Source organism: Prionailurus viverrinus, chromosome C2 (assembly GCF_022837055.1).
Source record: "Prionailurus viverrinus isolate Anna chromosome C2, UM_Priviv_1.0, whole genome shotgun sequence".
Classification (NCBI taxonomy): domain Eukaryota; kingdom Metazoa; phylum Chordata; class Mammalia; order Carnivora; family Felidae; genus Prionailurus; species Prionailurus viverrinus.
Window position 1 is genome coordinate 56,873,983 of NC_062569.1, and position 9,420 is coordinate 56,883,402.

The 9,420-nt window shown below is 37.1% G+C and overlaps 1 pseudogene; it reads right to left on the reverse strand.

Moving 5' to 3' along the window:
- Positions 1-8,304: 8,304 nt before the first annotated feature.
- LOC125175564 (vacuolar-sorting protein SNF8-like) lies at positions 8,305-9,041 on the reverse strand (annotated as a pseudogene).
- Positions 9,042-9,420: the final 379 nt, after the last annotated feature.

Genomic DNA, 9,420 nt, shown 5'->3' on the forward strand with positions numbered 1-9,420 from the left:
TTTTTTTTTCTTTTCCTTTTCTCATTTATCATTTTTATTATAGAGAAATATTGTATTATCAACGAATCTGTTAGTGTTACCACCAATTATTTCTCCTTTAGGTCTAGTGTATGCCTGAAATTGAAACAAGAGATTTTTAGATTCATTGGCTTTTTACTTTTATTTAAAGTATCTTTCTTATTGCTGTCTAAGTTTAGAGACTGTCTATTATATAATATACATTAATTTGTTCTCACCACCTCAATATTTCAGTTGAAAACCTGAACTGCAATAGTATGAAAGTATCCTTTTTTAAAATATTAATATGCCAACAAGTTTATATATGCTCTTGTCTCCCTCATTCCAGCTCACTCATTAATTTCATTTTATATAATGAAATTCAGCTACTTTTAATGCATGCAGAATACTTTATTTTTCTATCATCAAGAAATTAAAGCCCAAGCAAATAGCTTTTAAAAACATAGTTGCTTTTTTTTAAAGTTCCAAGAAGAACATAGGAAAACATAGGAGTAATTGGATAGAAGCCTGACATTAATTCTGTAAGCTGTTTTAAGTAACTACATGATGCAAAGGTGCAAAATAATTTCATTCTGAGGATGACACAGGTTGTGTGGAATTTTAATTAAGTGTTTCATTGTCGAAGATGTATTAATGAAACTTTCTTCCTTGGGAAGTTTCATTTTATTGGTGAAGTTAAAATTAATTCATTTAACACAAAATAAATATTTAGCACACATTTTGGAGATAAGTTGAAATTGATTTCAAACTACTTTTGAGTATCTTTCACAAAAGGAATTTATTATGCAATTTCTTCTAAAAGCATAAAACTTGAACATAAACTTATTAGCTACTTTAGCCTTACATTTTTTATTGAAGATTCTATTTTATACTTAATAAGATGGAAATTATTAATTATTACTATATGGTACATAATTGTAAAAAATTAAACTACAACGATGATTTCAAAATAACTACCATAATCTTCAAGACAGTTATTTTGAAAGGATGTACACTCAGTTCACCAGTGACATTATAATTACCAAAATATTTTTCTTCAAATTTACCTTTTGAACTATAAGACAAATTACACATTTAGAAGTTAATAGCTTTAAAAACAAGCTAGATGCTTCAAAAAAACCCAAAATACTTCTAAAGAATAATGCTTTTCCATGGTAAAGACAACTAAATCCTCTTGAAAACTGATTTTAAAAAAAGGAATTGCTACAATGTTTGGACCAGTTTTAAAGGCATCCTTGAATGAGCTGCCAAACTCTTAAAGTAAGTACTTAATTAACACATGTTTGATTTAAATGTCTCCTCGCTTTCATTTTTAATCATGCTTTGAGTTTTCTTTTCTTCTGACAATGAATTTTGTTTCTTTCCCAAAGAAATGATCAATGGTAATAACATATTGTCAATAAAAGGAATGGAATGTGAAATGCTCTCACTATAGTCTATTAGACAAATATGCCATTTCTACAAGAACTGGCAATATAGCCTCTGCTGAATGTCATTGTTTATAGGAAAACTGCTCAAAAGATTCAATCTCACCCTGGGCAGTAGAAGCAGTGATTTCTCAGTTATAAAGGTACAACCAGCAGAAATACGGTTTGGTACTAATAAAACTTTCCTCACATCTTGAGATGAGCGAGTGAAAATGATTGAGTATTCAGAATATACTCATAAATTAATAAAGACAATTTCACTTGCAGCAAATTGTCTTTCCTTACAGCAAGTATTAAAGCTAAGTGTATTTTCTTACTAGTTTAGATATCCCTTCTTAAGGAGATTTTGAAATTATCGGTTGCCCCAACTTTATAACCTATTCTTTCCTTTAAAAACATTGAGTCAGTAAACAAGATATAGAACATCACTACATAAAGTGAAATATTTAAGTTACACATCACTTATGAGACACACAGCATATTTATTTCAAATAAAGATGTTTTTATAAATAGCAATGCCTACCTTTGGTTACGCTTTCCCACTAGGTCTAAAAAATCATTTATCACATTTATTGTTCACTCTACTTCACCAATCCCTTAACTGCGGGCTGCTGACAGATCTGGATTTGGATCCTGGATTCTTTTCACTGGCTGTGTATCTCATGGACTATAAAAATAATTTAAAATATGTCTAATGTGCAAAGAAGATCGAAAATTAAAACTTGTGCATGATTAGCACAATACTGAGTACATTGCAGCTCTCAATGAATATTTGTTGCTGTTATTTTCTCAGGAGGTGCTGTTGTGTATTAATACATTAATATATATTAATACATTCCTTTTCAGTAGAAGTAGTACACTGAGAGGGGAATATGCAGCAAGATAAAAGTTTAAAGAGGACCAAAACAAGGACACAAATTGAAATTACAACTTTTATTATTCACTATCAATTAAACTTTTTTAAAAACCATGGAATGGAGTAAACTGTATTAAATCAGTATTATTATCATTGTTAAAATCATGACATTGAATTCAAATAAAATTATTTAAACTATGTAAGAATAACTCCATGACCCCAATGTACTAAAAGTACAAGATTTGTGATTTTAATTCTCCGGGGGGGGGGAAAGCCTTGTGATTTCATTTTATCAACTTTATTTCCTGTTTAAAAAAAAAACTATGTATTTTGCCAACAGAGTTAAGCTAAATTGTCAAAACAAAAGATCAAAAAATAAAATTGCTCAAATAAAACCAGAAGGATATTTCTTTTCTCTCAGGGAAAAGAAATGGATCACAGAAATAATGAAAGTGTAGTGTAATTATATCTTTCAGAGTTTTTTTTTTAACATTTATTTTACTTTTAAGAGAGAGAGAGTGTGGAGGGGCAGAGAGCCCTATGCGGGGCTCAAACCCAGAACCACCAGATCATGACCAGAGCCAAAGTTGTATCCTTAAACTGACTGAGCCACCCAGACGCTCCTGTTTTTCCTTTTTAATCCATGGATGCAAGCTCCACAGATTCTTACTGAGAAATCACAATCCCTAGACCTCTGTCTTTAATTATAATTAGTAACCCACAAAACTATAGTGGTAGGAGACGTGTTTATTCTAATTTGTCTGCTTTATGCTTGGGGCACTACTTGGATTGAGTTTACCACCTGCTGCCATTATAGCCTCTCTCAGTGTTACCTCTTATTTGGCCTACACTGAGGCTAGATCCTCAACCAGATGACTTTTTTTTTTTTTCTATTTATGATCTGTTACACTGTATACCTAGGTACTATGTCAGGCCCCAAATGGCAACTATCTAATTGGGGGCTAGGATCATATCACACTTCAGATTTATAATTTCATTTTAAAATCACTTTCCTCCTAAAACTGGATATCATGGACTGAGACACTCAAGACACCCTATTTCTCCCAAACTGAAATTGACCCTCTTAGATCCCTCTGACCTTCCAACAAAGTTGTTCTGTCCTCAGTTATTCCATTGCCTCTCCATTTTCATTCTAATGTATTGCACTAATAGAACTTCCCATATTACTTCTGTTACATAAAACAATTTTGGGGGTCAGTTACTAGCTTAGTAATTGGTAGCTTGAAAATTACAATTACCAGGTGTGTAACTGCTTTCAAGTCATACTTGGGCAAAGATTACTGTGACATTGAAATGGGGCTTAACCAAGTCACCCCTGGTCCCCTTAGGATTGTTCTAAGTAGCATCAGGTCTTATCACTAATATAATTTATGAAGTCCTAGAAACCAAGTTAAATTCTGGGAAAGTTTATGGGGTGCCTGGGTGGCTCACTCAGTTAAGTGTCTTGACTTCGGCTCAGGTCATGATCTCATGGTTGGTGGGTTCAAGCCCTGCATCAGGCTCTGTGCTAACAGCTCAGAGCCTAGAGCCTGTTTCAGATTCTGTGTCCCTTTTCTCTCTGCCCCCCCACTCCATCTTTCTCAAAAGATGAATAAACATTTTTTAAAAATTTAAAAAAAGATCCCAGGGAAGTGTATATTGCTAAAAGCACACATTTCAAAGTCAGACTGATCTGGGGCGCCTGGGTGGTGCAGTCGGTTAAGCGTCCGACTTCAGCCAGGTCACGATCTCGCGGTCCGTGAGTTCGAGCCCTGCGTCAGGCTCTGGGCTGATGGCTCAGAGCCCGGAGCCTGTTTCCGATTCTGTGTCTCCCTCTCTCTCTGCCCCTCCCCCGTTCATGCTCTGTCTCTCTCTGTCCCCAAAATAAATAAACGTTGAAAAAAAAATTCAAAGTCAGACTGATCCATGTTCAAGTAATAATTCTATTCCTTGTGTCGTTCATTTAACTATGTTTCAGTCCCCTGCATTTAATTGAAGTAATAGGATTTATTGCCATATTGCTATAATAATTAAATATTGCTATAATAATTGAATTAGGTGATTCTTACAATAATTTAATTAGGTGATTAAGGGGCCACCACATGTTAGCACTCAACAAATAGTGGTTGTCATTGCAATCTTATTCTTAGTTGTTCAAGGATTGTCAGGTTGAGGCGTATTATCAGCACTATTCTAGAATTCCTGGTCCCTCTACATTAAATAATAGGGCTTTCTATGAGAATTGGCTTAAATAGCAATATATGACTGAACAGAAAAAAGTCTTTGATATCTAAGGGATAAAATAAAATAAGGATTCAGAAATGCACCATGACTTTAAAACATATAACAGATGAGAGGTTTATGGTCTCCTTACATAGTAGTTACAGTCAGCCACATTTTGATGGCATTGCTCTGAGACTGGCCTCTGAAATAGTCAAAATTTAAGCATAACTTGAATAGATGATAGCAGAATAATAAGTTTTATGAATAGATAAAGCTAAAGCAAAAAAAAGGCCATGGAACTCTTGGCCAAACTCTAAAAAGAAAAAAAAAAGGAAATAAAAGAAAGAAATGAGGCTGAGTCAGATAACAAGATTTCAAGACCATAAAATGATATTATTCAATAGATAATAACAATGATTTTTCTTTCATTACTTAGAATGGAAGAAGATAAAGTGAATTAAACTGCATCATAGAAGGTATAAGCTACATATAATGGATTCCCTCACAGCTAAAAATATTAAGTGTAACTGTGGGCTACCCAAAAAAGGAAGTCCTTTACAAGGAAAGACATTTTCACCATCTAAGGTAGATTAAATGTGGTCTTGCCTGAAGGTCAGAAAACGGACTTGACAACCTCTCAGGGTAGCCCTGTGATTCTCTGAATAAATATTTGAGCAAACATTATTATATTTTTATAGTGGAAAGGTTTTGTGCTTTCAGGAAGGATTATCAACCATATTTTAACATCGTCTTCACAAATTCACTTTTATGGTACTCCCCTGAAGATATATTTGCATCCTCTTGTAAGTGAGTTTCCTATAGAGACTCTAAACGCAAACTCTGTTCCATATTGCCTTTATCTGGATTTGATGCTGAGCTCAGTGGGCATTAGAGTTTTAAAATGAATACATTTTAAAAGCATTGAGAAATAAACTTTAAATGGCTTATATTGCTCATAAAGCCTCTAGCCTTTAAAGTAAAAATACCAGTGCATTCCAAGGAAATACTGTTTACTGTTCCATAAGCCCTAAAAATAAAATAGAATGTTTGAAAGTAAGGTTTTTATCATGAAAGGAGGGAAACACAAACAAGGAATGCAAGAGGAAGGAATAACTCTGTGTTAATGGATTGGAATTGCAGGTATCCATGTGAAATTACGAGTATGTATGCCTACCTATGTCAGTATATATTTTCATGTATTTATATATACTCACACATATATATCTGCATGTGTATGAAATTCATTGCTCTACCAACAGAAACGGACTAAAAGCAATGAGACACCAGTATCAGTAAGCAAACAGTGGTCCTTATAAGTGTTAATTATAGTACTAGGACAGGAAAATACAAGATATACATCAAACACCTGGAATCAGAAAGTCAGGATGTGTTCAAAAACTGATAGGATTTGAGAGCTGCTAAGGTAACCCCAATCAAAGTTCCGGGGGTGGGGGAGTCTCAAAGAAGGGAGAACCACCAAGAGAAACAAGCTAATACTTTACCTGTGTTTTTTCAAGGAGGACAGTTACTCCAGACCCAGAGGGACAGAATATGGGCAAAGACCTGAGGTCGAGACTCTTACTAAAAAGAGATGAAGTCACCTGAATTCCAGCAGTCTCATGGGTCTGGAGAGACAAAAATTAGAAACTTGCCAGTTTCAGATGAAACGAATGGGATGAGCAATAAACCTGACCAGGTGCTAATGCCCTTTCAGGACATTTGCCAAATGCTGGAATGGTACATTGCAGTCAAGAAAGGAGCAGAGCAGAGAGCTTTTGAAAAGCAGATTAGTATTTTTGGCAGTCTCATAGACCTAGGAAGACTAGAATCGGATTTTCAGATTTGCCTGGGGAAGGAGCCTAGGGGAACATCTCTCCTTCTACCAGTTCACACCTAATTAAAATGACAGCTCATGCCATAGTAAAGGGAAGAATGGACTCTCAAAGGAAAATGAAAACAACATCATCCAGAGCCTATACATTTTTTTTCAGTAAAAATGCACAGCATTTAATTATAAATAATCAAGCATGCAGAGGAAGGCCAATTAATAAACAGCCAAGGCCAATACATATACATGCATACACAACCACACAAATACACACTAGAAACAGACATATAGATGATCCACATACTGAAGTTAATAGACAATGATCTTACAATAAATGTGATTAATATTTTCAAGAAAATAAAGGGACGTAAGGGAATACAAATGAAAATGTAGAGTTCTTCCACAGAATTAGAATGGAAAGATACAATAACCAGAATTAAAACCTCCATAGATGAGTCTATTGGAAGTTACATGGCACAGAAAAGAAGATTAGTGAACTGAAAGACAATGAAATAGGAAATATAAAACCTCCCATTCTTGGGGCGCCTGGGTGGCTCAGTGGGTTAAGCGTCTGACTTTGGCTCAGGTCACGATCTCATGGTCTGTGAGTTGGAGTCCTGGGTCAGGCACGGTGCTGACAGCTCAGAGCCCGGAACCTGCTTCAGATTCTGTGTCTCCCTCTCTCTCTGCCACCCCACCCACCCCACTCACCCCCCCACCCCGGCCACACTCATGTTCTGTCTCTCTTTCAAAAATAAATAAACACTAAAAATAATTTTTAAAAAACAACTCCCACTCTCAGAGGAAAATAAAGTATTTTTAAGAGATAAAAAAGCATAAGCACTATGAGACACAGATCTAGTATATAATTGTGCTGTCACATTGAGGGGAGGAAAGAAATGCTTCAAAAGCCACATTTCTCCATCTACCAGGACGCAGCTACGTTTTGGAAAGACCCTTACTGGTAACAAGATGTGAAACAGAAAACTGTTTCTTTCTTTGTTTCTACATATGAGTAATCCTTGACTCATTCACATAGAACTTATCAATACTGACACCCAGGATTTCCACAAACAGCTTCAGGGCTTTGGTAAAAGCAGTATAAGCTCTTTGGCTGGGGTTTGTGGTAAAATGGAAAAAAGCCAGATTGATCCAGGCCCAAATTTCTGTATAACCTTATCTAAGTTTCTTTATCTCTCTGGCATTGTTTTTTTTTTTGGTTTTTGTTTGTTTTTGTTTTTGTTGTAGTTGTTGTTGTTTTCATCTGTAATATGACTATTATAATGTTACCTATTCCATGTGGTTATTATGAGAATTGAATGTACATGCAAAGAAACGCACATACTATGTTTAATAAATAGATTTATTCCTCCAAATGCCCTCAAAAAAATAACAAGAACAACAACCACAACCACAACAACAACAAAAACCAGATGTTACCCTATCAGAAGTTGCTTCCATTGGCGGATTTGAAATTACTTTTAGCATCAACCATGGTAGTAATGACCCAGTGAATAATTAAAAGAAACTATACTGAAAATCAAAAGCAAAGGATAGGTTGAACTATATATATATATATATATATATATATATATATATATATACACATATATATGATTTTAATAGGATAAAAAAGTTTTGTAGGAGAATGCCAGCTAGTAAAATCAGAAAGGAGAGAATCAGAAAATCACTTTACATCTTTCTCTATAATAACTGATTTAGACAAAATCACCAACAAATACTAACATCAGTTGGTGAAAAGTATCTGCAGGGGGGGGCGAGGGGACAAAATACTCAAACAGCCAAAGTGTTACCTGAATGATTACTTTTTCCTTCCCTCCCCTAGCCTCCCCTTCCCTTCCTCCTTTCCTTTCCAAGGAAGTCTCAGGTTTTAAGCTCCTCCCTCTTCTCCCTGCCTGCTGCTGCCCCCACCCCCTCCTGCACTCCCAGCCTCAGGGGAGCACTTCTCTGGCCTCTGGCTGTAATCTAGGAGCCGAGGTCAATGAAGAGGGCTGGCAGCCAATAGTGAGCTTCTCGGGGGCCTGCGGGTCCAGCCAGGGTGTTCTGCATTGCTGTGCTTGCTCCGTCTCCCATAGAAGACTGGCTTTGAGAGCGCTGACAGTCACGTGGCCATTTTTCTCTGCCTGCCGCAGCACTACAGTGTGATTCCTATTGGGCTCAGCTGGAACAGACCGAAAGAGGTAGGCGCACAGGGATGATGCGGAAACGGGTGCCTTCAGTCTCTTGATGGCCCTGATGAGGTCTTCTTGGCTGACATCCTGTGCTTTCCTGCTCCTTCCTTTTAATACCCGGTGATGTAGTTCCTCCAGAGTCATCAGGCCTCCATTCCGGTGCTTCAGGGGCAGGCACACTAAGATAATTTGGACACCCAGCTCAAAATAGAAATCTCCCCCGCCTAGCATCTCAGACAAAATCCTTTTCCGGAGGCCAGAGGATCCACCCCAGTAGTGCACACGTGTCCTGGAACTGCGCCAGGAACTCAGGCTTCTCCAGGATCTCCTGCTTGTGTTTGCCGGCAAATTCCTCCTGGTTGGTCTTGAACATGTCCAACTGCTTTGGCATCTGGGCCAGATGGTCCTCAGCCAAGACAGTCCTTCGTTCCTTATACTTGACCTCGGCAAGCTCCTTCTTGGCTGTAGGGCCGGCTCCCACCCAGAGGCCATGCATCCCTGCCCTGGGCCTGTAGGCCACCCTGCTGCCAGGACCCCGGGTCCCAGCATCTGAGGATCCACCGCTGGTTCTGAATGATTACTTTTTAACTATAAAGGTCGGAAGACATCTTTACACTTGAAGAGGAACATTACAAACTTGCCACAATACAGGCCCTTGAAGGAAAGAAAGAAAAACGACAGTTGCAAAAGAAAGGCCTTGAAGAAGGAGGAGGAAAGGGAATGCATGCAAATAAAGGCAGCCAGTTTACACCTTAAAGGTTCAAATTTAACCACATAAAAACAGAGCCACTGATATTATGTGACTCCTGAGGTGATGCAAGGAGAAGGGCACACCTAAGTGAATTTACTGACCTGCTGACCAAAAATTTTCCCCTG